This window comes from Tursiops truncatus, chromosome 14 (genome assembly GCF_011762595.2).
Source record: "Tursiops truncatus isolate mTurTru1 chromosome 14, mTurTru1.mat.Y, whole genome shotgun sequence".
Taxonomy (NCBI): domain Eukaryota; kingdom Metazoa; phylum Chordata; class Mammalia; order Artiodactyla; family Delphinidae; genus Tursiops; species Tursiops truncatus.
In genome coordinates this window covers 34870220-34896779 of record NC_047047.1, presented here as the reverse complement: position 1 = coordinate 34896779, position 26560 = coordinate 34870220, and the positions used below count along the sequence as shown (strand labels likewise).

At 44.3% G+C, this 26560-nt stretch overlaps 1 long non-coding RNA gene across 1 annotated transcript in view; it reads left to right on the top strand.

The window, feature by feature from the left end:
• Positions 1-26560, top strand: part of LOC109551187 (uncharacterized) — a 93558-nt gene that overhangs the window by 19220 nt on the left and 47778 nt on the right. The window contains exon 4 of the long non-coding RNA XR_012325674.1: positions 11376-11446. This is a non-coding gene — a long non-coding RNA (uncharacterized lncRNA). The remainder of the gene's footprint in view (positions 1-11375; positions 11447-26560) is intronic.

The following is a 26560-nucleotide window of genomic DNA, read 5'->3' as shown; positions in this document are numbered from 1 at the left end:
GGGCATGATTTTTCCACAGCAAAATCATGTTTAATACAGTTGACCCTTGAACAACACAGGTTTGAATTGTATGGGTGTGCTTATAGGAGGATTTCTTTCAATAGTACTACAGGATTGTGTTTGGTTGAATCCACGGATACAGAAACTTGGATACAGAGGAACCCCATGGGGATATGAAAGGCCCACTCTAAATTATACTCGGATTTTTGACTGCACAGAGGGTGGGAGGGTCAGTGTTCCGACCCCCTCGTTTTGTTCAAGGGCCAACTATATTGTTTTTACAGATACCCCTCACTTCATACACTAGGTGTTAGCAAGAATGGCACATTGGATATTCTGCGTTCTTAGAATTGCCTGCATGGTAACCAAACTGCGGTTTAGCTAGGCTTTTAAAAATGGGCCTCTACAGAGCTTAGAGGATTTTTAGAGCATTGAAAAGACCTTGTATGATATTATAAAGATGAATGTATGTTGTTATACAGTTGTCCAAACCCATAGAATGTACAATGCCAAGAATGAACCTTAAGGTAAGCTGTGGACTTTGGATGACTATGAATCGTTAATGTAGACTCACCCTTGGTAAAAAAAAAATGTACCACTCTGGTGAGTGATGTTGGTAACGGGGGAGGCTATGCCCATGTAGGGGCAGAGGTTATATGGGAAATCTCCGTACATCCCTCTCAATTTTGTTGCTCTAAAAAAAAAGTCTCTTAAAAAGGCATATTAAAAATGCCTAGGGCTTCCCTGGTGGCGCAGTGGTTGAGAGTCCGCCTGCCGATGCGGGGGACACGGGTTCGTGCCCCGGTCCGGGAAGATCCCACATGCCGCGGAGCGGCGGGGCCCATGAGCCATGGCCACTGAGCCTGAGCGTCCGGAGCCTGTGCTCCGCAACGGGAGAGGCCACAACAGTGAGAGGCCTGCGTACCGCAAAAAAAAAAAAAAAAAAGCCTATATCTACATACATATATCTTTTTTGTTAATAAATGTAAAGGGCAGTATTTCTTTGGTCTACTCTGGAGTTTAGAAAGTGAAACTGAATAGAAACCAAGATGAAAGATAGTGATCAGTCTTCCTTTTTAGTGCTGACTGCAGCACAAACAACCAAATTATGAGAAATAAATTACAGTTTAAAAAAATCCCGTTTTAATTATTGCAAATGTTACTATGACTTGGTAAGAATTATTTTTAATCACCTATAATTACATGGATGGTGTACAGCTAAAAGCATCCAAAAGCCCCAATTAAAAAAAAAAAAAACCCTAAGACAAACTTTGCTTTTGTTTGAAATCTGCAATGTTTTCCCTGTATATGTTTCCCCTCCCAAATAAATTTTATGGTTAGAATTGCTGGGTTTTAGCAAATACAGAAAGTCAGCTAGAAACATCCTTTCTCTGAATTCAGTGGGTTTGCGTCTTACCCAGTTTGAGCAAATTCTTGGCGAATATTTCATGAACTCACAAGAGACGAATTTATTTGACATGTTTAGGAGACATGTAAAATAAGGTCGTGTAGGTGTTAAAGCTTCAGAAAATCGGGGAATTCCCTGTGCCAAAGAGCGCTCCCTAGATCTGCAATTAGTAGCTGGAATTATAAAGGAATGTGCAAAATAGAACTCTTCCTTAACACTGCCTATTAGAAGCTTCCATTCTAGGTAGGATTTTTCCTCCCTTCCTTCACGAAGGAGGGAAGGAGAGCGAGGGCGAGCTAGGTCTGCGGTCGGAGGAGTGTCTATTAATAGAAGGTGAAGTGTTCTAATACCGAGAGGGTGCGTCATAGCGTCCCTCCCTCGAGCTGCGAGAGCCCGGGCGGCCGCGGGAGCCACAGCGCGGCACCGGACGCCCGCCCGCCTTCCTGCTCCCGGCCCGACCGGCCCGCGCCCGGCTCGCGCCCAGGATCTGGGGACCTGCGGGAAGGGAAGGGGAAGGGGTCCAGGGAGGCGTTCGGCGGCCCCCGCATCCCCCCAGCCTCAGGTGGCATCGTACCCACCCCCGGGTGCACGGTCCCAGGACCGAGGCGCCCCTGCCCGGGTGGCAGCCGCGCGCCGCCGCCGCCCTCTTCCCACCCTCCTCCCCTGCGGGCGAAGGGAGAACAATAACCTGGAGCGCGCCTGGGAAGCGGAGACTCCAGGGCGCACAGACAATGCGAGGGGAGTTCCGAGGGGGCGGCCCCCGCGCGGCGCGCGCTCCCGCGGGTCTCCCTGAAGGTTAGGACCGCGGCTGCTGGCCGGCCCCCCCGGGCACTGTCGGAGGCCACGTGGAGGATATTTAGGTCTTTTGAAATCTAAAATCTGAAAGCTTCTGTTCAAGGCCGGGGAGAATTTCCGCTAGTCTAGATGGTACCTCTTTAGGCGGTTAAAATACACACAGACAGCGTGTGATTTGGGTCCTTCTCTATTTCGGATTTGAATCTCAAAAGTCACTTGTGGAATTTCCATAGGCCTATCTTTTTGTAAACAGATCGTTCTGGGATTCCCCACCCAGTCTCTGGTCTTACTCTGCCTGTTCTTCCAGCTTGACCCGGTCTAGATCTTGCGATTTCAATCTGCCTCTCTCCCTCTCTCTCTTTCTCTTTTTTCTTCTCTCCCTCCCTCCCTCTCTTCCACAACATACAGTTTTGTTCCCTTTGTACCTTTTCTTGAAAGTGTGTGTGTTTGTGTGTGTGTGCTCGCTGGCGCGCGTGTCCTGCAGTTCCTTCTCCCTTCTGATTGGTGCCTCCACTGGGTTCCCCTGCCCTTTCTTATGTGTTGATTTTATTTCAATCTTTCTCATAATCTGCTCCCTTCAATTCTTTCTTTTTCTTTGTTTTTCTTTCACAGGTAACTACATTTGTATGATTTTTTGGTTCCCATTGCCTTAAGTTCTGTCCCATTAAGGACTCAGGGTTTCCTGGAAAAAACCAAGAGGATTCCACAGCGTTTTATCTCAGGGAAATGTGTTGTAGTTCCACTTTCAGTGAGTCTGGACTAGCTGGGATTTTTCTACTTATGTATAGGTCAAGCCGTCTTAGCTGAAGAAATCACAAACCTCTGTAATGTCCTGGGTGCTGGGCTGCTAACTTAAAATAAAAAGGCATGCAGGGAAAGCAGGGAAAAATAATATCTTTTTAATTTTCAAATTAGGTCTCTGAATATGGATTCTACACAAACACACACACACTTATTTTAAAGCAAAACTTTGATCGTACCATATTTGAAAGTCAGGACACTGGCATCTTTCACTCACCCATTAAATGTCATCTCCTTGGTCATCTCTTCACACTTGTTCCCATCTGTGGAATGGCTGACCACTTGCCTCTTTCCTCTTGAGTCTGGTCTGGAGTACAAAGTACAACCCTTTATCAACCACACTAATCAGAAACAGCTCCTAGATTTGGGACCTGAAAAAAAGCCAGGCAAAAGATTGGTTAAAGTTTTAACAAAAAGCATACCTTTTGTGGCTAAAATATTTGGAGGTGAGAATGGATGTGAGTGGCTGGAGGTGAGGTTGGAGTTGGGCAATCATTACACAGATGTGGAGGCATTTTGTTCTGCCAGGGCTGACCCTCAGGTTGGGAGGGGCCTGAACATAGAACAAATCAGATAATATCAGAAATAAACTTGGCGCAGCCATGACAAAAGGAAAAAAAACAAAACAAAACCCAACAACATCCAAAGGAGAAAAAGAGTCCCCTGACTGATGAGAAGGGAGTAGAGGGTAACTGGCAGCTTTGTCTTTTTCAGCACCATCTGTGGAGGGCAGGGGTCTCCTCCCTCCTGTCACCACTTTCGCCTGCCTTTCTGACTTACCAAACCCACTTTCCTCCAGCCAGGGCCCAGGTTGAAAGTGGATCAAGAGCAAGCTTCTTGAACAAGCCTATTCACATAAGCTACCCTCATACCCTTCAAAAAGTTGTGAGGATTTGGGAGCCCAAAGGTCAGGCCCAGCCACCAGGATTAAGACTCAAAACTAAATTGACCTTATTGAAATTTACTTTATGCTAGGCACTCTGCTATCAGCTCTAACACCGTATCTCATTTAATCTTCACAAGACTTCGGGACAGATATTACCACCCTCCCTTTACACATACGAAAACGAAGACACAGAGTAATAGCTAAGAGCTTATTTGCCCAAAGTCACAAGGCTAGTGAGCAGTAGACCAGGACTCAAACCCTAGTCTAGCTCCAAAGCCTAAACAGGTTGGCAACAGCTCCAGAGATGAGCCAACTCTAGGTCAGCAGGCATCTGAGGAGTACCAGACATGCTCAGGGCTTCATGGGAGCAGCACAGGCTGGAGATGTTTGTCTAGCAATGTCTCTGGAGTCAAACTGCCTGGGTTCAAATCCTACCTACATCCTTTCCCAGCTCTATGACTTTAGACAAGTCAATTAACCCCTCTCTGCCTCAGTTTTCTTATCTGCAAAATGGGATGATGATGGTACTAGTGCTTCTCTCATAGGGCTGTTACGAGGCTTAAATGAGAGAATGGATCAAAAGCACGGTCCCTGGCATACTGTAAGTCCTCTCTCTGGTGTAAGCTGTTATTGTGATAATTGTTTGACTTCAACTTGACAGAGGATGAGCCCCCTGAGACTGACGGAGGCGGAAGGCGACAGGGGGATTCCCGCTTCAGGTGTACATTCCCCAGCTAAGAAAATAAAGCAAAGCCAGACAACAGAAAGACTTGTAAAGTTAGAACTTTAGCAAAAGACTGGAAAGAAGTTTAAGCATAATATAAGACCCTTAATTCCACCCCCCTTCACCCCCAGCCCACACCCTTCCTGCTGAAAGAGCAAATGAAGCTTCCACAGAACGAGCAGCAGTGTGGGGGAATGAGGCAAGCGTTTGACTGGCTGCCAGATGAGCCAAGTTTAAGTACAAGTTGTAACTTTGAGTAAGTCACTTAATTTCTCTGAGCCTAAATTTCCACATCTGTAAAATGAGTCAGAGTGGATTTTTTTTTTGCGGGGGGAGGGAGGTCTGCCCATCATCTCCCTCTCTTCTTCTGGGAACTGTTTCTCTCCCACACCCCAAGTATTGGACCTCCATTTTCTTATAGGACTCCACCTCCCTGGCCATAGTTGATTAGTTCAGGAGTCAGCACCTGACCAAACCTGGACCAGTCAGAAAGCTCGCTTGAGATTTTTGTTTTTGTTGTTGAGCTGGAACTGGGAAAATAGTCAACATCTCTGGGTAAAGCGTGTAGAATGGGGCTCAGGACCACTTGGCAGTCCTGGTTCTGCCACGTGAAGTTTAAGAGCTAACATGCAGTGAAAAGCAGAGGTAAGAGACAGATCATTCTGGTGGCATTTCGATCACGTGTCTTTGAGACCCATGTATACTGCCTGGCCTGCAGTTAAATGAGACACTAAGGTTGATTCCAATCAAATTTCCTTTTTGCATAAGCTGGTTCGAGTTTGTTTTCTGTCAATTGCAAACCCCATACCCCTAACTAATACAGACTAGTTTATTTCTAAGATCCCTTTAGCTCTAAATGTCCATGCTTTTATACAAAAAAAAAATAAATGAATGGTGTTCAAATAGGGCTATGTCTCATAACCTTGTTTAGGTGTATGGAGTAATCAAAGATTAAAAAAAAAGAAGAAACTTCATTTAACTCACAAGTGTAGAATAGGTTCAAGACTCTTTATAGTCTTTTATTATACCTAAATGAAAGAAATAAATAGGTCAAAAGCTGGTGTTTTGGTAAACTGTGAGGAAATCAGCCATTAAATTATAAAACTTGGTTTCAAAACTGTTGATGTGATGACTTGGTTTTGAAATTGAATCCACTTTTTTCCTATGCCCAGTAGAACACAAGAGGGAAATTAGTAAATTTGGCGTGACGAAGACCAAGAATTTAGAAAGACTCCATCACAGTGTTGCTACTCTGAATTGCTTAGTTTCCCTACACTACCTAGTTAACAATGAGTGAGTGAAGTCTTTTCTTTCTTTTGGTTTAAACAGCTATAGCTATCTAATTCTCCACTTCTGATTTCTACTCTAATCCATCCATCTATCTGTGTATTATTAAAAATAACTTATATTTAGCTTTCAACAAACTTTTTTTGGTTTCTTAGCATTTATGAATTTCAATATATAAAACTTTGCAATTTTTCCCATGGTAAAATAACTCAGGAATATCTGGTAACAATAACTCTATTTTCTTTTAATGACCTCTCGTCAATATTAAATTTGAAATGCAGGCGTAAATTATATCTGTAACTGTGTTTTATTCTTCTCATTCTACTAGAGTTAATTCTTGATAACTAATGGTATGAGCGATGGTGCTTTCAGAGATAGTGTTAATTGGGGCTTCCCTGGTGGCGCAGTGGTTGGGGGTCCGCCTGTTGATGCAGGGGACGCGGGTTCGTGCCCCGGTCCGGGAGGATCCCACATGCCGCGGAGCGGCTGGGCCCGTGGGCCATGGCCGCTGGGCCTGCACGTCTGGAGCCTGTGCTCCGCAGCGGGAGAGGCCACGACAGTGAGAGGCCCGCGTACCGCAAAAAAAAAAAACAGAAACAGAGATAGTGTTAATTGAAATCCAACCCTACAGAAAATTATGAGATCTCATTTTATGCTATTACTGTCATTTTAATCTCCCCAGAAAAAAGTCTTAAACCAGCGCTTACATGTATAGAAGTAAAACTATTTTGGGTTTCACAGACTCTTTTAGGTCATCCTTTTTAGTTGAAGACCTTATAAGATGTAAAATCATAGGTAAGTGAGAAGAAGTAAGAAGAGGTAGGGGAGGCTGGAGCTTGTTTAAGCCACTACTGAGGTATTAATACACTTGAATAACAAAACATTGGTGATGTGGGATAGACCTGGAATATCAGTGGTGCTTAATGACTGGCTCTGACTCTCAAGATCATCATCTAGAGCCCAGCAGGAACCCAACTATCAAGATCACTCCTAGTGAGGGACTTCCCTGGTGGTCCAGCAGTTAAAACTCCACACTCCCAATGAAGGGAGCCTGGGGTTCGATCCCTGGTCAGGGAACTAGATCCTGCATGCCGCAACTAAATATCCCACACACCACAAGGAAAGTCCCGCATGCCACAACTAAGACCCGGTGCAGCCAAATAAATAAATAAAGATTAGGATGACCCCTAGTGAAAGGTCAGAGCCATGAATATAAATACTTCTGTTTTATTGCCACTTAATAACCCTTGTGTAATCCTTCCTCTCGGGGTACTCCTAACCGGAGTCAGCTGACCTCAGCGATGTGGTGGGCAGTCTAACCCATACGCACCACAACCCTGTCATCGTCTTCTGTGTCCTTTGTTCTGTCCAGTGTTAGACTCCTGCTCAAACACCTCTTTGCTCTGCCCTCATCTCCACCACATCTTGACCACAGAATATCCGGCCTCAGTTGACTATTTCTTTCCTTATGTCTTGGTACCACCTCATTAAAATTGAAGGCCATCAAGGGTCGATTTCCTAGGAGACAGTGGGTGGGTGGAGTCTGCAGGGAGCTCTCCTGGACACTTGGCTGATCTTGGCTTTTTTTTTTTTAATTTATTTATTTATTTATTTTTGGCTGTGTTGGGTCTTCATTTCTGTGCGAGGGCTTCCTCTAGTTGCAGCGAGCGGGGGCCACTCTTCATCGCAGTGCGCGGGCCTCTCACTGTCGCGGCCTCTCTTGCTGCAGAGCACAGGCTCCAGATAAGCAGGCTCAGTAGTTATGGCTCACGGGCCCAGTTGCTCCGCGGCATGTGGGATCTTCCCAGACCAGGGTTCGAACCCGTGTCCCCTGCATTGGCAGGCAGATTCTCAACCACTGTGCCACCAGGGAAGCCCTGATCTTGGCTTTTAATCTCCTTTCACTCTGATTATTGTGTGTGGCAGATCTGTTGTGCCTGTTCTTTGTACAGTTCCTGCTTTGACCGGGGCCAATTTGGCTTACTTTAGTTCCCTTTATCCACCCTTTGCTACTTACACAGTTAGAAAGAAATACCCGGCTCTACCTAACAGTTAGAAATACACTCAATAGGAGATGTGCAACCACTGCCCACATGTGCAGAGAGTTACACACCCTCACTTTATAGGTACATATTTAATAGAGGAACCCATATGTGTCAACAGCAGCTCTCTTGCATTTGAGTCAAGCCAAGCATCAGAAGACTGATAGTCAATAGACCAGCACCAGGGACTTCCCTGGTGGTGCAGTGGATAAGACTCCGTGCTCCCAATGCAAGGGGCCCGGGTTCCATCCCTGGTCAGGGAACTAGATCCCACATGCATGCCGCAACTAAGGAGCTCGCCTGGCGCAGCCAAATTAAAAAAAAAAAAAAAAAAATAGACCGGCACCATAATGTGCAAGTGGTGAGCTGCAAACCCTGCATAGGTGGGTGAGTTCAGAATCACGAATAACATGTATTTTTGCTACAATGTAACATACAATCACCACAACAGTGTCAGTCAATGAGTATTGCAACTTGGTGTGGACACAACTTGTGTCTGCACAACTTGCTGGAAATACCTTAAATACTAAAGAAGTTACATCTAATGCTAGAATATGGATAGATGTATGTAGATGTATGGTCAGGGAAGTAAAGTGATGATAACCACCATGGGAACAGTAGATAATTTTGTAATTACTGTGAAACATTGTTTTGTAATCACTGTTCATGTCTTTAGCCTTGTTTTGAATCTTTTAATTTCTTCAAGTGCACAACCAAATATTCAGGAATTGAAAATACGTCATGAGCACAAAAACAACGCTGAATTATTAGAACACCCGTGATGAAGAGGAGAGGGGAAAGTGGAAGGGATTAGGCAGACATTAGTGCAGATCGGTTTTCTGCAATGAGGACAGACATGCACACGAAATCCCAGACCCAGCCGGGAAGCCTCCTAGCCTATGATGAGAATGAGGACTCTGTATGAGAAATTACTTAATCATTCATTCATTTTAAGTTCCATCAATAAATGTTTACTGGGCACCTGTGATATGCCATCTATTGTGTCCTGGGAGGTGGAGATATGACAGCAGGCACACTGTCTCTGCTCTCAGTGAGTTGTTATTTTAGTTGGGGAGAAGGACAAAAGCCAAGTAAATAGAAAATACTGACAAGTGCAGATGTGTTATGAAGAAAGCTCACAAGGGGCTGAAATAGAGCATGGTGTGTTTGGGAGAAGAGACGCTTTTTAGAGAGAGTGATTTGGGAAGGCCTGAGGACGATAAGAACTTCTAATTTTAATTTCCCTCTTCAGTTCTTAGCAGCCAGCAAACAGCCTCCTTAGTTACCAGGGAGACATCAGGGAGAGAAGCTCGGCCTGTTGCCCTGTATGAAGTAACCGCTTCGTAGATTTCAAATGAATGAAGAATGATATGGAATCACCACTGATTCAGTGGTATAGAAAAACTTAATGAGGAGCGCTCAAAGTATCTCAGAGAGGAAAGAAGGAAAGTCGATTACTTGAAATAACCAGGAGTGCGCAGTGTCAAAGAGATAAAGGAGGGGCTTTCAATGAGTATCACAAAGTGGAACATGTAGGGAATAAAGGGGATAGAAATTCAGCAGGTATTTACTGAGCATCTCCTACATGCCAGGCACTGTGGGAGAGCAGACATCAGTGATGAAGACTGAACCAGCCACCCAGCCTGCTGACAGGGGTCAGACCTGAGTACCAGAGAAGGCAGCTGGACACCTGAAGCCCAGACTGGGCACCCTGCACAGCCCAGTATTTGCCCAACTGAAAAACCCAGCACTAATTCGATAGCTAATATGGGACAGAGATGATGAGTGGGTTTTTGCTTTTAAAAGACTTACTTCAGGACTTCCCTGTTGACGCAGTGGTTAAGAATCCACCTGCCAATGCAGGGGACATGGGTTCGAGCCCTGGTCCAGGAAGATCCCACATGCCGCGAAGCAACTAAGCCCGTGCACCACGACTACTGAGCCTGCACTCTAGAGCTTGCGAGCCACAACTACTGAAGCCTGTGCACCTAGAGCCTGTGCTCTGCAACAAGAGAAGCCACTGCAATGAGAAGCCCACGCACTGCAACGAAGAGTAGCCCCTGCTCTCTGCAACTAGAGAAAGCCCGTGCGCAGCAACGAAGACCCAAGGCAGCCAAAAATAAACAATAAAAAAATATATATATAATTAATTAATGTTTTAAAAGACTTGTAAAAAATTAAATAAATAAATAAAAATAAAAGACTGACTTCATTTTCCCTCCCCCATCCTCATCCCCCATCGTCCAGATTTTGTGATGGATCAGACTCTTGGCAAAGAAGAAAAAAATTTAAAAATCCATTCAGTGCTCAACCTCTGGGCCCTTAGATTTTATTTTTCCTTTAATACCAGCAAGTTTCTTGCCCCTGTAGGGATACAGTCTAGCAGGGGAGATCAACAGGTATCAAGACATCACATGGAGAGATAAAGGCAAGTTTATTCTGATCTAATATGAACAGTGGCTATCTCAGAGAGCTGGGGTTTGGGTGATTTTTATTGTCTCCTTTGTCCTTTTATGTAATGTTCAAAATTGTTGCAATGAACACATATTGTTTATATTATCATGAAAAAAGTTACATTTAATATTTTTAAAAGGAAAAACATACAAATAAATGCTATATTATAACTGTGAGGAGAATCAGAAAAAAGAAGTTCATGGTGCTTGGGAAGGAATCACAGGAAAGGGACCTGCTCAGATGAGTCTGAGAAGGCTTCCTGGAAGAGAAGCTCCTGTGCAAGTAAGAACTTGGAAAGAGGAGAAAATGAAATGGTAAAACCACATACAACAGAGGCAGGCAAAGATATGCTTAAAGCAGGGGTTCTGAATCTGGAAGCCCGAGGGTAAAAGTCAGGGGCTCAATGAACATGAATGGGAAAAATTTAACATACCTCTTTTTCCTAACGTATAATTGAAATTTAGCATTCCACTCCATTTTGAATGCAAACAACAAATACAGTAATATCAGCAGTACCTATGACTCTGTCAGCAGTAAAAATCTCAGATATTTTCAAACCATATAAAAGCCATTGCATATGTCTTGGAGTACCTTTAACACTTATTATCTTTTCAAAATTACTGTAGCTATTAAACTCACCATTAGATCATGTTAATTAATATTTTAATGAAGAAGTGTACATTACTGTATCACAATTTATATGTTGCTATGTGTATTTGGTTTCCTTTGTAATCCCATTCATTTTATTTTATGCATTTAAAAACATTATTCCAAAAAGGAATCCAGGAAAGGGGTCCTGTAGGCTTTACTAGATAGTCAAGGAGGTCCATGGCACAAAAATGGTTAAACATCTCTGCCTGAAAGAGAAGGAATGGCCCCCCGGTCTGATTATATTTTGTATAGAAAGTCACAATCAGTGTGAGAATTGATGAACCAATAAGAAGCTTAGAAATGAGAAAAATAACATCTCTTTTCCAGCTCACAAAGCCAAAGAGTTGATTTGAGGACACAGGCCACCAGGACTGATACCAGCCATGAAGAGTATCCAGGTAATTCCTCTTGCTCAGCCTTCCTGTTTGCCAAGCAACCTGCTGGTTTTCATGTGGCTTCCTAAGCAGCTTTGCACATAGGGAGAGAAATCCAATCAGCAAACGTGAGACTACAGAGACTACGGTCAGCTTGTGAGGGATTCAGAGTTCTTTCTTTCTTTTCTTTCTCTTCCTTTCTTTCTTTCTTTCTTTCTCTCTCTCTCTCTCTCTCTTTCTTTCTTTCTTTCTTTCTTTCTTCCTTCCTTCCTTCCTTCCTTCCTTCCTTTCTTTTCTTTCTTTCCTTTTTTTTTTTTAAGCCGTGCCTCACGACTTGCAGGATCTTAGTCCCCCTGCCAGGGATCGAACCTGGACTCCTGCAGTGAGAGCGCAGAGTCCTAACCACTGGCCCACCAAGAAATTCCCCAGATTTCTTGTTTCAAATTCAAGCTGAACAACACCAAATGGTGGTGAGGGTGTGGAGCAACAGGAACTCTCATTCATTTCTGGTGGAATGCAAAATAGTACGGCTGTTTTGGAAAACAGTTTGGCAGTTTCTTATGAAGCTAAGACTATTTTTACCATATGATCCAGCAATGTTGATATTTGCCCAAATGAACTGAAAACTCATGTCCACACAAAAACTTGCACAGGAATGTTTACAGCAACTTTATTCATAATTGCCTAAACTTGGAAGCAACCAAGATATCCTTTAGTAGGTGAATGGATTAAAAAAAAATTGTGTTATATCCAGATAAGGAATATTATCTGGTGCTAAAAAGATATGAGCATTCAGGGCTTCCATGGTGGCCCAGTGGTTGAGAGTCTGCCTGCCGATGCAGGGGACACGGGTTCATGCCCTGGTCCGGGAGGATCCCACGTGCCGTGGAGCGGCTGGGCCCATGAGCCATGGCCGCTGGGCCTGCGCGTCCGGAGCCTGTGCTCCTCAATGGGAGAGGCCACAACAGTGAGAGGCCTGTGTACCGCAAAAAAAAAAAAAAAAAAAAAGATATGAGCATTCAAGCCATGGAAAGACATGGAGGAACCTTAAATGAATATTACTAAATGAAAGAAGCCAACCTGAAAAAGCTAACAGTGTGTGACTTCAACTCTATCACATTCTAGTAAAAGCAAAACTATGGAGACAATAAAAACATCAGTGGCTGCCAGGGATTGTGGGAGGGAGGGATGAATAGGTGCAACACAGAGGAATTTTAGGGCAGTGAAACTACTCCGTATAATACTATACTATATGATATTATATGATATTCTGTATAATACATGTCATTACATATTTGTCAAAACCTATAGAATGTACAACACCAAGAGTGAACCCTAAGGTAAACTATGGACTACTTTGAGTGATTATGATGTGTCGATATGGGTTCATAGATTGTGACAAATGTATCACTCTGGTGGAGGATTTTGATATAAGGGAGGCAGCATGTATGTGGACACAGAGGATATATGGGGACACTCTGTACCTTCTACTCAGTTTTGCTGCGAATCTAAAACTGCTCTAAAAATCATCTAGTTTTTAAAAATTCAAATTGAAATGTTTACATCAGTCATTGTGAGTTGGGCTAATGTGAGTCTGCTGCTGAGAGATGGAGTCCCCTCTAGTGTGCCAGGAGGGTCAGCCCATCTTCCTGGACTGAAATAAATGGACCCAGGTGGTTCTCCCAACTTCAAATGCTCTTTTCTTTTCCAGAGAATTGCTTCTCATCTGTTAAGGCCCAGGCATGGTGTAATGTCCTTCTGTTTCCCTCCTTGGCATTGCTAAAGGGCTCCTTCTACACTCCCCTTGCAATTAGCAGAGGTTGGTGCCCCGCTCTGGGGTGGCACACATAACCTGGTGCTGCAGGTCACTGCTGTTGTGTGCCTCTCACTGGACTGTGAGTTCCTCAAGGGCAAAGGTCACCTCTTTATCATTTTTCAATCTCCCCAGCGTCTGGCACATTAAAGCTGTCTAGAAAAGTGACAGTATCGGACCTGTGTTTTGAGGCAATTCCACTGGCAGCGATGTGGAGGAAGACTTGGGGAGTGAGAGGTGAGGGACAAGGAGACTCTTCCAAGGTTCTTGGCAACATTCCCACTGAAGGACGATGAGGTTCTGCAAGAAGTCAGTAGCAGAGAGAATGGCAAAAAGGGAATGGAGGTAGAATCATTAAACTTGAGCGATGGGTTAGATGGTGGGGAAGAGGGGAAGGAGGACTGGAAATCTGGAAACCTCTAGAGCCTCCTTACTGGTCTCTTGGCATTAGTCCTTGCTCTCCTAAGAACTATACAGGCTGTTTTCAACAGAGTGGAGAGTTGATTAAAAAATTCGAATTATTTTCTGCTTCCACTCAAAATCTTCCAGTTCTTTTCCTGGTGATCCTTACGTAGTTCTCACAATGGTCTATGAGGTCCTACTTGCTCCTACCCCACCCCTTGCCTCCTTTCCTACTGGAATCCAGTTCCCACTGCCCTCTCCCTTGCATCCTCTGCTCCAGCTGCATGTCGCACGCTCCCATCCCAGTTTCTTTGCACGCTCCATTCCCTCCACGTGGAACCCTTCCCCCAGCTAGTGCCCTTGCTTCCTTGGGGTCTTTACCCAATTGACACCTCTTCACTGAGGCCTTTCCAGGCCACACTGTTTAAAAGTGCAAAACCATCAATTCCGAGGCCCCTTCCCCCTTTACATTGTTCTTTTCCCTCGTGCTGTCTAACATGCTATGTATTTCAGTTATTTTTCTGTTGGCCCTGTTAGACTATAAGCTCCATGAGGGCAGGGATTTTTGTCTGTTTTGCTTACTGCTCTATCCCAGGGCTAAGAACAGGCCTTGTCCAGCACAGAGTTGAACAAATGCTCAATAAACAGTGGTGGATTGACTGACTGGATTTCCATGACTTGAGTCATAAGCTCCTTGGACATAAGCTCCTTGGAGAAGGCCATAAGCTCCTTGGACGTAAGGATTCTTTCATGACCCATGTAGCACCTAGCAGGTTTTGGGCATGTGGCAGATGACCAAGTGGACCCTGGGGAGGGAGTTGTCCTAGACTTGACCCCCTAGGGCTCCTTTTATCTCCTATTCGCCACCAACTTGCTGACCTGCTTACACCCTGCCAGAAATACAGTCTGGATGGATGACAAGCTGGGGTCCTGTGAAGAATGAGCACATAAAACGCAGTTCAGCAAAGACACCACTCCTGGGTAGCTAGCTACACAGGCAGTACTGAAGAGTAGTCATGTACGGGGTCAGGATCATACTAGATTTCCCACTTTGTGAAGTGAAGCAGATAAAGTCTACCTTGTTGAGATGCTGTAAGGATCAGACACATCCATGGCAGTGCTTGTACCCAGCACGTGCCCAGTAAATGAGGGCTATTAGATGATGAAATGGGGTCAGTACTCCCCACCATCCAGTGCAGCGACAATGTTGATGGTAATGAATATGTGACTCATTACCAAGCCCAAGGCCACTTGGCAGCCTTACCTGCCGCAGGTTCTGAGGACACAGTTATTTCTTAAGGCTTCAAGCAAGACCTTGCCAAGACCCACTCAGGCATTTCACGCAGCTCATTTCCTTCCTGATCCAGCAGCATCAGTGACTTTAGACATTAAACATTAGAAGAATGTATCTGTGTCATACTTTAAGACTGATTGGGACTGGGTCCAAAAATAATGTCAAAAGAATTCCCCAGTTCCCAGACAATAGCCACTGCTGTGAGCTGTTATAATATCACAATTAAAACAAGAGGGGTGCTGGTATCTTCTCTTCCTCCCCTTGTTTTTTTTGGCGGTACGCAGGCCTCTCACTGCCGCGGCCTCTCCCGTTGCGGAGCACAGGCTCCGGACGCGCAGGCTCCAGACGCGCAGGCCCAGCAGCCATGGCTCACGGGCCCAGCCGCTCCGCAGCATGTGGCATCTTCCCGGACTGGAGCATGAACCCGTGTTCCCTGCATCGGCAGGCGGACTCTCAACCACTGCGCCACCAGGGAAGCCCTCTTTCGCCCCTTTTTATATGGAAAAAGATGTGTTGTCTCTACCACTGGTGAACTTAAAAAAAACAAACAAATCATTGATCAATCCCATGAAATCGCATATTTTGACATGGTCTGACTTTTCCTCTGAACATTTTCCCTTTCCTTTTCTCCCTTTTGCATTTCAAAATTTCCCTCCAATTATTACTTCTGTTTGGCTCCTCCCCCGCCCCTTTCTGTTTGCATCTCTCTCTTCTTTGCCTGATGTACTTAGTCTTCAGTGAGTTGCTTTATGTCCACCCCCACTAGTCCTTCCAAGTGGGATCCCAAGTTCCTAAGCTCCTTTCGCCTCCTGTGTAATATTAATAGCTCTTTTGGCCTTTAAGTTATAGTTGATGCCACCTTGGCTCAGAAAGTTCCTAGCTTCACTTTTCCACCAAGTCCATTGAGTTTAGAAGCAAGCCCTGGTGCCTTCTGTTTAATGACTAAGGGCTTAGAGAGACTCTCAGGCTAGGAACAAGGCATGTTCAGTACGTCCTTGCTCCCTTACAGCTGGAAAGAGTTAACATGCAAACAGCACTTTACAAATACTCAGCAGAGACTGAAATACTGAAAAAGAAAGTGCTCTGCGTGTTGCTGTGTCCTTAAGGGCGATGGTGAAGCCAAGAGAGCGCAGCAGAGGCCGTGGCTGGTGTGGGTAACCCACTAGCCCCAGGCCCCAGGTTTCAGAGGGGGATCCCGCCACTCCTTCTCCTGTTGTGACCCTCATCTCCACCTACCCCCAGTGCCCAGCTCACCTGGCCTCTGCTCCAGCCCTTTGGCACATACAGCACGCCTGACAGAGCTGGACCTTGGCCCACTGCTTCTCAGTTGCCAACCAGCCAAGAGAACACCTGCTTTTCATTCTCTTCAGGGGAGTGTGAAGTTTCCCCTTGGGAAGAAAACCTGTGCCTGGGCTAGAACCCTTCCCCCTTTTTTATTTATCAATCTAGCCTCACTCCAGAAGGTGTCCCAATGAGCCCCAACCTCTGCTCTTCGTGGCCCAGCATCACCTTGAGTTTCTGCAGTCAGTGACGGAGGGTCCGTGGTGCGCGAGTTGCCTCTATGGTTTTGTTTTCCTTTGTCTACATTTGGTTGGCATAAACACTTCTGAAAAATGGGCTGCAGCTGATGCCTTTTCATTTGGTTCCCGTTAACGAGAGGTTTATAAAATGACTCTTACTATGCAGAACACATGTTCTAAGTATACAGTTACTTGATGGATTGAAACAGTGCTGAGAGAGGCGGAACACATGTTTTGAAATATTCCTAAAATACATAATTACTCCATGGACCAATTGCGTACATAATATACATTTTAATATACCATTTAACTGCTGTTTACCTAGGAGACAGAAACCTTTCTGGTCTCTCGGGTTAAACTATAGATTTTTAGAAACCGTCTAAACACATATTTACTTGATTCATTCTCGTCTCTTGGATGATGAATCCTTTTCCAAAGAAGCAGCTTTACATGAAAAACAAGAGAATTCAATGCTCGGAGGTAGAGGCTACTAATGAAAAAATCAAAGGTTTTACCTTTCATGACTCAGGGATCACAATTCCAAATACAGGCTTAACCCAAAAGCCCTAAAATTAATCCACATCACTGAAACTCACCCCCTCCCAACACCTGAATATTTTTTCATCATAACCCTTTCTGATGAAAATGTTTAAGTTGCACGATAGCAGCTTATATGGCTGGAGAGCTCCATTTCTCCAAATTTATTATTATTGCCAAGCATTTCTCCTAGTCCAAGGGAGAGCTCATGATCTTCCCCCCCAAAAAACTTGCTTCTCCTCCCAGGTTCCTCATTTCAAGAAATGGCACCAATATGCACCAGTGTTCATGGCAGAAAGCAAAATGCCATTCTTTACTCTTTCCTCCTGCCCTCTCTCTCTAGTATCTTCACGCAATCAGAAGCTATCTAGGCATGTTATTCAGCTTCTCTGTGCCTCAGTTTCCATATCGATAAGAGGAGGATTATAATAGTACAGACCACATAAGGCTGTCACTGTAAGCTTTAAACGTCAAGTGCCTCACACAGAGTAAGTGGTATGTAAGTGTGTTCCTCTTTTTCCTCCTCTTCTCCGTATACATTATCTTTATAATCTGTCTGCTTCTCACCATCGCCAGAGCCAATGCCCTGATTCGAGATGCCATTCTTCCTCACCTCTGTCCCTAGCTGGCTTCTGAGCACTCACTCTTTCTGACCACACCCTGCCCCACTCCAATCCATTCTTTGCGAGGAAGCCAGAGCTGTCCCCCATATTCAAATCAGAGCATGCCTGAAAGCTCCTCCCCCATTCTGAGGATAAAGACCAACTTGTAGAAATGGTTTTCCAGGCCCTTCATGATCTGGCTCCTGGCTCCCACCCCAGCCCTGTCTGAACTCTAGAAGGTTTTGGTTACCAGAAGTCTGACCTCAGCATGAGTGACACAAAAGGGTACACATGAAGGATTATGAAGCCTGGTCCTGCAACAAGGGGACCCTCTCAACATGACAGTTTCCAAGGAGCTCGGAAAACGTGCTGTCTCCCCCAAATCCTTCCCCTACCAAAAGCCTATGAGTCCACTGTTAGTTTTCTTGGCCTCATGAAACAACAATACCCGTGAGAAGGGCAATACTTCCCTCTTACCTGTCGTGGACACCTGGCTTCTCATAACAAAGTATAGAAAATTCTGGTTCATGCCCCAAGAAAGAACCGGGCATAGGCTAACAGGGTTTGACCACCTTGTTTAAAGTGACGAACCACAGTCACCCAGGAAAATCTCTTAGTCTTGTGGGGGAAGTGGACCTGGTTCCTCCCAGGAGAGAGAATCAGAAGAAGCCACAGGAGAATGGTTCTCAAACTTGAGCGTGCCTCAGACTTCCGTGGGGGGCTTCTTAAAACACATTGTGGGCCCTACGCCAGAGATTCAGACTCAGAGGATCGGGGGTGGATCGGGGTGGGGTCAATGGGCCTGTGAGGAACTACCTGGGCCCGGACTTTACCCTGAGACCGTGACATCTCTGTGGCCTGTGGCCGGTGTCATGGCAACACCTGAGCTTTACCTGCTTTATCTGCCCTCAGGCTGGGGGGCAGAATGAATGAATGAAGGTCAAGGAACGAAGCCTGCAGCCTAACAGATGGGGGAGGCCAGCTTCAGCAAGGGTGTAACCATGAATAGGGCTCACAGAAGCAGCTGCACCAGGGACAGCTAAGGGCGCAGGGGGTGGGGGGGAGAGCAGGGCGGGTATAGGGGTGGAGGTACCCTTTTGTCCTAGCACCTCAGAGCCACTCTCTCTGTGCCTGGCAGAGCCTTTAGCTTCCAAAGATCCAGGATCAGAGCCACCAGCCTTGAATTCTCTGAAGGCAACCTTCCCCTACCCCATTAGCGACCACCAACATCTGTATCTGTGTTGATCACCCCCAGGGCCACTCACCCTCACTACGGAGTCCTGTTCTCTGCTGGGAAGACTGAAGACCATGAGCTTGGGGCCCACATTTTCACATGCATGGAGAAGGTTTTAATGGTAGGAAGGTAGGCAAGAGGGAAGTGAGAGGGACAGAGCCCCTAGAAGGTGAACAGGAACAGACAAGAAGGGGGATGTAACCCCGGTATGGCATCTGTTTCCATGGTGATGGCCCAGAAGGAGAGCAGAGGTCTCACTGGCCACTGACCATCACAAAGACTTTCTATTTGCTGTAGCAGCAGAGGGGAGGGAAGAGTCAAAAACCATCATTCATGACTGTAGATTTTTAGGCAGAAGGTACCAGGCAGGGCCAGCTTATCTGAGCAGGGGCGACAGATGCTTGGCCAGAGCCGCTAGTGCTTAAGAGGATGAAGTTGGAGGCAGAGAGAAGGTGAGCCTAGGGGTTGGGACTAGGGCAGGTGCAACGACTGGAATGGATTTGGGAGCTCCTTCCCAGCACAAGTCAACTGGAGCAGCTGAAGCCACGTGCCCTACATGACAGCCAGCGGTCCAGTAACCTGGGAGACCACTTCAGTGAAGAGGAACCGCTGTATTTCTCTGTGTGTGTGTGTATTTATAAACACATGAAGAAAAGTCAGGAAGTATCAAACTGTTAAGAGTGGTTAATTCTGGGGAGTCGAAATGGGGAAGTGGGTAAAGGGATTTCGCCATTTCACCCAAGCATCTGGACTGTTTGGGTATTTGCGGGATGGGGGGAGGAGAGTGAGGAAGGTAAGGAATGTGGAGGTGGAAGGCACCCTTCTGTCTTAAGGGACTGTAATCTGCAAATGAGGCTTTGCCAAGGTCTCAGTACTTACTTATTTGTCCAAGAACCTCATGTGTGTCCTTGGGTAACACTCACAGTGCTTTCTCACTGTGGGTGATACTGTGTACAAGGCACACACTGCCTGCCTGCCTGCTTCCTTTGTTTAGTGGCCTTTCTTTTCCCATGGCCAGGGCCACCTGCCTGACTTGGCCCTAGCTAGGACCTAGACCAGTTCAGGCTCTACACCAAACTAGAACCCAACTGGGAAGCTATGAAGAGCTGGAGACAAATTCTTTGGTGCTCAGCGCTGGGTGAGGCTTGCTGCATTGACCAGCATTTCCTAATTCTGATTGCTGGGTGTTACAGAGTCCATTGTCTCCTTCCTTTTATAAACTGGGTAAAACCCTGGAGTAGGCTGAATAATCCCCCCTCCCCAAATATCAGGTCCTAATCCCTGGAACCTGTAAATGTTACCTTATTTGGAAAAAACATCTTTGCAGATGTGATTAAGGATCTTGATTGTCTGGATGGGCCCTAAAAATGCAGTCACGTGTATCTTTATAAGACAGAGGTAGAGGGAGATTTCATCCTGACAGAAGGGAAGGCACAGATTGGAGTGATGCGGCCACAAACCACAGAATGCCAGCAGCCATCAGGAATTGAAAGAGGCAAGGAAGGAATTCTCCCATAGAGCTTTGGGAGGGAGTGCGGTCTTCACAACACCTTGATTTCAGCCCAGTGATACTGATTTTGGACTTCTGGCCTCCAGAACTGCAAAAGGATAAAATTCTGTTGTAGAGACTACATTTCCCAGTTTCTTTGACAACTGGGAGTAGCCATATGACTAGGTTTGGCCAATGGGTAAAAGTGATGTATGCTACTTCTGCCTCTTGAGTTTCAAATAAAGTTTCTTGCCCTCCCTGTTCTCTTTCACCCCTGCTATGGGCTGGACTCCAACATGGTGCTGGTAAGCCAGCTGAAACAAGAGGAGAAGACAGCTGGAACAACAACCTCAGACACAGTGAAGGGAGCTGTGAGCAGAGGATGGTTTCCTGTGTTCCTAGACAACCTCGTGGAGCTGTGGTACCCTTCCTGTTTCGCAGTGTTGCATGAGAGAGGAACAAAATTCTATACAATGGAAGCCCTGTTATGTTGGGTTTTTTTGTTACAGCAGCTATACCCAGCTCTACCCTAACTAAAACACTGGGCTTCTGACTTGTTCTGATCATCTCGGCCTCTACCTGCCTATAAATCCTCCCTAAAACCTGTGCCGTGGTCCTGGATCCTGCTGACCTACAGACCCAAGATAGATGATCCTCTTCCTGGATTTCTGAAAGTCACCAACTCCAAGATTATCGATTGCCATACTTTGCCTGTCTGTTGGGACACCTCCACTGTTCTGTATGGAAGTGCCTATTGCAGACTCCTTACTGGCACTAAGTTTGCCCATCACCATACCCTCTGGATGCCTGGCTCTACCCTCACTGCTCCTTTAGCTAGCTGTGTCTTCCTGGGGTCTGTCCACTCCAGGAGGAAAATTTGCTTCTAGGTCCTGACTCTTCCTTGTACACCCTGTCCTATAGCAATTAACTAGGCCATGCCTGGCTATGTCCTGAGATATGTGGGGAAAGGGTTGCCAGGCTCCTGACAGGAAGCACACAATACGAGACCTAAGTCTCCCGTGACACTTCCCTAGCCAGCCCTGAAGCCAACTAGTATCTGTTTGCAGTGTCAAACCAGCAAATGACTACATGGGGCTTTGGTAATAGAGATACATTTCACTGTTTGATGACTTACACTTATGTTTGTTTTCCTTTACACAACTTTACAGTCGATAATGTATCATCAGAAACTGAGGTTGGCCTGAGGATGTGTACTGCTTCAGGAACACACATTTCAAACTTGGAATGTACACGGGTCTGACTTCAGGTAAAGAGTCACCTGGGCTCCTGGTGAGAAATGCGTTTGATTAGCTCTAAGCTGCGGAAGGAAACTCACCCAGGGTCCTGGATCAGGCAGGCAGCTACTATTTACTTATGCAAAACATTAAGACAAAGTCATTAAAACCCCCATTCCTAGTAGTTGTCTCAGAAATTGCAATCCCTGGCTGAGCAATCCGTTTTGTACGAAGCAAGGAGATATTTGGGTTAATAATCTTGAGTTTTTAGGACTCAATCAATGTTTTGGTTGCTGCAGGCTGCTTTGCGACTGTAAATTTTGAGTACAGTGCTTGTGGGCTGTATAAATATTTAGCTAGCCATTGAAGCATCAATTAATGGAATCACTTCTTCTGTTCTTTAATTTAGAAGATAACGTTGGTAGTGTACTAGCATGAGGTGTTTATTTCAGCGCCTCTTATGCATGGGAAACTAAATTGCTACTGTGCTGTATAGTTTATTATTTTGTCGCTTTGCATATCCATCTCCCTTCGCATATTATCTCTCTTTTAGATGCATCTCCTTCAAATAGATCTTGAATAACCTAGTCACTTGCTTCAGATGGTTTTGACCTGATTTTAACTTTACAGCCATACTTCTCTGTTTTAAGATTTGCAGTGTTTTGTGTGTGTGTGTTGTGTGCGTGTGTTCGTTAATATCACTGATGTAACTAGGAGTCACAACCAGGACTGATCACTAAGCCCTTCCTTTTAGAATGTGATGAATTTAAAACAGAAAAACCTGCATAATGAGTCCAAACCTATCACTATTAAATATCAAAACAGTCAAGTAAAGTGAAGCCTTCTTTCAACTGGTTGTTTTGTCTAAATCAAGGTTTCCCAAAATGTGTTCCTCAGCATACGTATTGGTGGGCTGCTAAAAGGATTCTATTTTGTTTCTATTTGGAAAGTCAAGTGAAGAAAAAAAAAAAAAGTGGTACAATCCGGTTATTAGTCTCTTCTCCAGCCAGGAGACATCTTGAGGGTGAAGGACTAAACATCCTCTGTCCTGTGTTTTTCAGGCTGAATTATTAAGAGGTTTTTAGCTCTAACAGTGTCCTAGAAAAGAGCTATCAACTATTGTAGGTTTTTCTAACATGTGATTGCTTGGTCCTGGCATTTGGTTGTAAAACTGAATCAATATGACAAGCAGAGAGTTCTAATGGTTTTACTGAAAAAGGGGGCTCTGACTTTTTAGGTACATTGAATATGAACTGGGTATTAAGTTATATTAAGAAAATATTTTAATCTTTTTAAGCATGATGATGACACTTTATGTAAGAAAATCTCCCACTTTTTGGGAGATGCACACTAAATTATTTAAGGATAGAATAGCATACTGTCTGGAATTTCCTTTAAAATACTTCAGCAAAAAAACAAAAAAATGGGCATAGATGAAACAAGTAAGAAGAATAATGATAGTTGTTGAAGCTGGGTGATGAGTAGGTAAATGTTTTTATAGCCTCCACTTTAATTTACTTTCAACAATTTTTATATTGCAAAGTTCAAAAAATGTTCTGTGGTCAAATAAGTTTGAGAAATTGTAGTTTTCGTAAAGTGAAATTAAGCATGTTTCTTTACCATAGGCCTTCTTAAGATCTTTATATGTTAGTGTGTAGGTAAATCTTTTAATTTTTTTTCTTTGCTGAACATCTCAGAAGACTGATATTCTGCCAAACATGCTCACATGCTTTAAGAAGTACTGGCCTAAATTCTGCCTAACAACTGGTTTGAATTGAATTGCCTGCACTGACCACTGTTGGACTTTGTGATCAAAGTGAACCGTGAGTGCTTTCCTTCCTGTCTTCATCCATTTCAGCCCTAGGCAGCCAGCACTGGGGTGGAGTTAGGAACGTCAAATGGGGTGAAGTTTAGACCTTGGCTCAGCCACTTACTAGCTCTCTAATCTCAGGTATGTCATTTAACCTCTTTGCCCCTCAGTTTCATACCTCCCTCCATTAAGGCAATGTTCTATGTATCCACCTCTGTAGCAATCTTTTGTGTAGGTATGTTTCTATCTATCTATCTGTCATCTACATACCTGAGATGAAACCAAAGGGTCGAGGCTAGTCCTGCAAAGAGCCCATTGCCTGCTCTCTGGTAGATGGAAAAGACTTTCACTGCCTTTAATATATTGATTTCAGGACAGGAAAACACCAGCTTCCTGATGTTATAAGTATCATTGGGCCTTTTTCACACTAGAAAACATCTTTTGTATTGACACACTTGAATGCTATTTAGAAAACAGCCTTCAAATCAGGGGAAAAATTGCACAAGTGCCTCTGTAGCAGTAATGTCCCCACTGAGGCACAGCAAGCACACACTGAGCATTTTGACAGGAAAACATGCAGATATTTACTTTGGCCACAGCCAGATTTCACAGTTATTACTTCCCAGGTCTAAGGTATATAGTCATACATCTTCTGGAAGAACATTCAGGCAGCAATGTGAAACCACGGATTTAATCAAATTTATAACTGTTTCTTTAGCATGAGCAAGGTCTCTGCTAATTCATAAGCATCTTTTCATTTGATTTTCCTGATGTGGTATGTAAGTGAGAAATCAGGCTAATCCAGTAGTGAGGACATGCAAATGGCAGAGACCTGATCAGAATAAGCTTTGGGCAGGCAGAGCTTAATTGAGTATCTTTTCTCTTCTAGTTGTGGTAGAAAGGAGCTAATACAATCAAGAACACATAGCTCTTCAGTTCCCATGGGAATAGCTACCTAATTCATGGAGAATAAAAAAATCCACAGGTGATCTAAAACTATCATATTGACTGTCAGATTTCACTTTCTCCTCTGATGAAATTTTGCCCAATTGGCAAACAAGTATAAATGATTACTTGTCTATTTTCCCTTTTTGCCTCTTTCCCTTATCACTTAGGACATTTCTTCTTATTGAAATTAATAAAAATATATTCACTGAGTATTTGCTGTGCATTGTAAGAAAGACAAACTATATGAGAGCACTGCTCTCTCTCTAGGTTTAGTTTATTGTCCAGTGGCTTTATTTATAGTTTTTGTTCATTTTTAGCCCAAATGATGGCATACTATATAACTACTGTGCACCTTGGGTTTTTGCTTATGTATCATGGAAAGGCTTCCATATTATTAGAGATAGAAATATGGAATATATAGCAGTGTGGAATATTCCTACATTAGGAATATGGAATGGTCCACATATAGGAATATGGAATTCAAAAGAACTACCCCACTGTTTTTAATAGCTATGTAATATTCCAATGTATGAAAATATCATAATTTACTTCACCAGTCCCTAAATGATGCAGATTAAAATTTTTGCTATTAAAAATAATGCTACAATGAATAACTGTACATTCTCTATTTCCTACTTGGGCAAATATATCTGTAGGATATATACCTAAAATTTGAACGAGTGTGTTGAATGTCAGAGAGCATCTGCTCTTGTGATTTGGTACCTATTGCAATTAAAATAGCTATTGTCAAACTGTCCTCCAAGAAGGAAGATGATTTGCACACTCCACAAACACTCACATATCCACTTGTATATTTGGTGTACCCTCATCAGGAGAGGAAATTACCAAATTTTGTGAATTTTGCCAATTGGAAAGATAAAAAATGTCAGCTCGATTTTAAATTTACATTTATTTTATTATGAATGAGGGCAAGTACTTTTCACATATTGAAGCAGGTATTTAGGTCTATTTCTGGATTCTCTATTCTGGTTCATTGATCTGCCTGTTATCTGTCTATTTCAGAATTAAGAAGGATGATTCTTAATCTTTAAAAAAGGTAGAAGCTTCAACTGAGCTCTACCACTGACTAGCTATCTTGAATGAATCCCTTCATCTCTTTAATCTTAGCTTCTCCATCTATAAAATGAGTGTCAGATCCCATAAGCTCGTTTACTCAGTGTATGTTTGTTGAGTGTTAGGCTCTGTGCTGAGGATGCATAGAACCAAAGAAGATGCCATCTCTGCTGTCACAGTGTTTACAGTCAGTGTGGGAAGGAGGCAGACACTATTCAAACCCTGACATAGATCACTGAGATACTGTAGCAAAGGACACTTAGAGGATGTCAGGGAGGAGGGAGCAGAGGGGGGGCCATGGAGATTTCCTTTGGAAGGAAGTGATATGGAAACTGAGATCTGGTGAGAAAGGAATTAGCCCGGTGAAGCCAGAGGGGTGGTGGAAAGAGTTTTCCTAATAGACTTTCTGGCATGTGAGGGCTCAGCATGAATGAAGAACTCTGTACTGTAGCTGGAGATAAAAAAAGGATGGTAAAATGGTGCTAGATAAGAAGCTAAAGAAGTAAACAGGAGGACTTCCCTGGTGGTGCAGTGGTTAAGAATCTGCCTGCCAATGAAGGGGACATGGGTTCGATCCACGGTCCAGGAAGATCCCACATGCCGCAGAGCAACTAAGCCTGTGCGCCACAACTACTGAGCCCGTGAGCCACAACTACTGAAGCCCACGCGCCTAGAGCCCATCCTCTGCAATAAGAGAAGCCACTGCAGTGAGAAGCCCGCACACCACAACAAAGAGTAACCACCGCTCACTGCAACTTGAGAAAGCCCATGCGCAGCAACGAAGACCCAATGCAGCCAAAAATAAATAAATAAAATAAAATAAAATAATTAAATTTTAAAAAAAGTAAATAGGAATCAACCCATGTAGAGTCTTGGATAGATATTTTGGCGTTTCTCCTAAGCATTTGTCTTGCCTGAGACCTGTAGGAAGTAAAGTCTGAGTTAAAGACTAAAGTGGTGACACTTTATGGGGAGGTGAAAGCCCAGGACAGTGAGAGTGAGGAAGAGGGGAGGTGAGGCAACGCAATGCTGCTATCTATGTATTATCATAGATAATACATAGATATCACCGGGTTACAAGGAGTTTCAGCTGCAGAGAAACACAGCTGATCAATTGCCAGGTGTGTTGTTCAGCCCACAGGATTTCTCCAGGAAGCTTACAAGGAAAACCATATTTCAG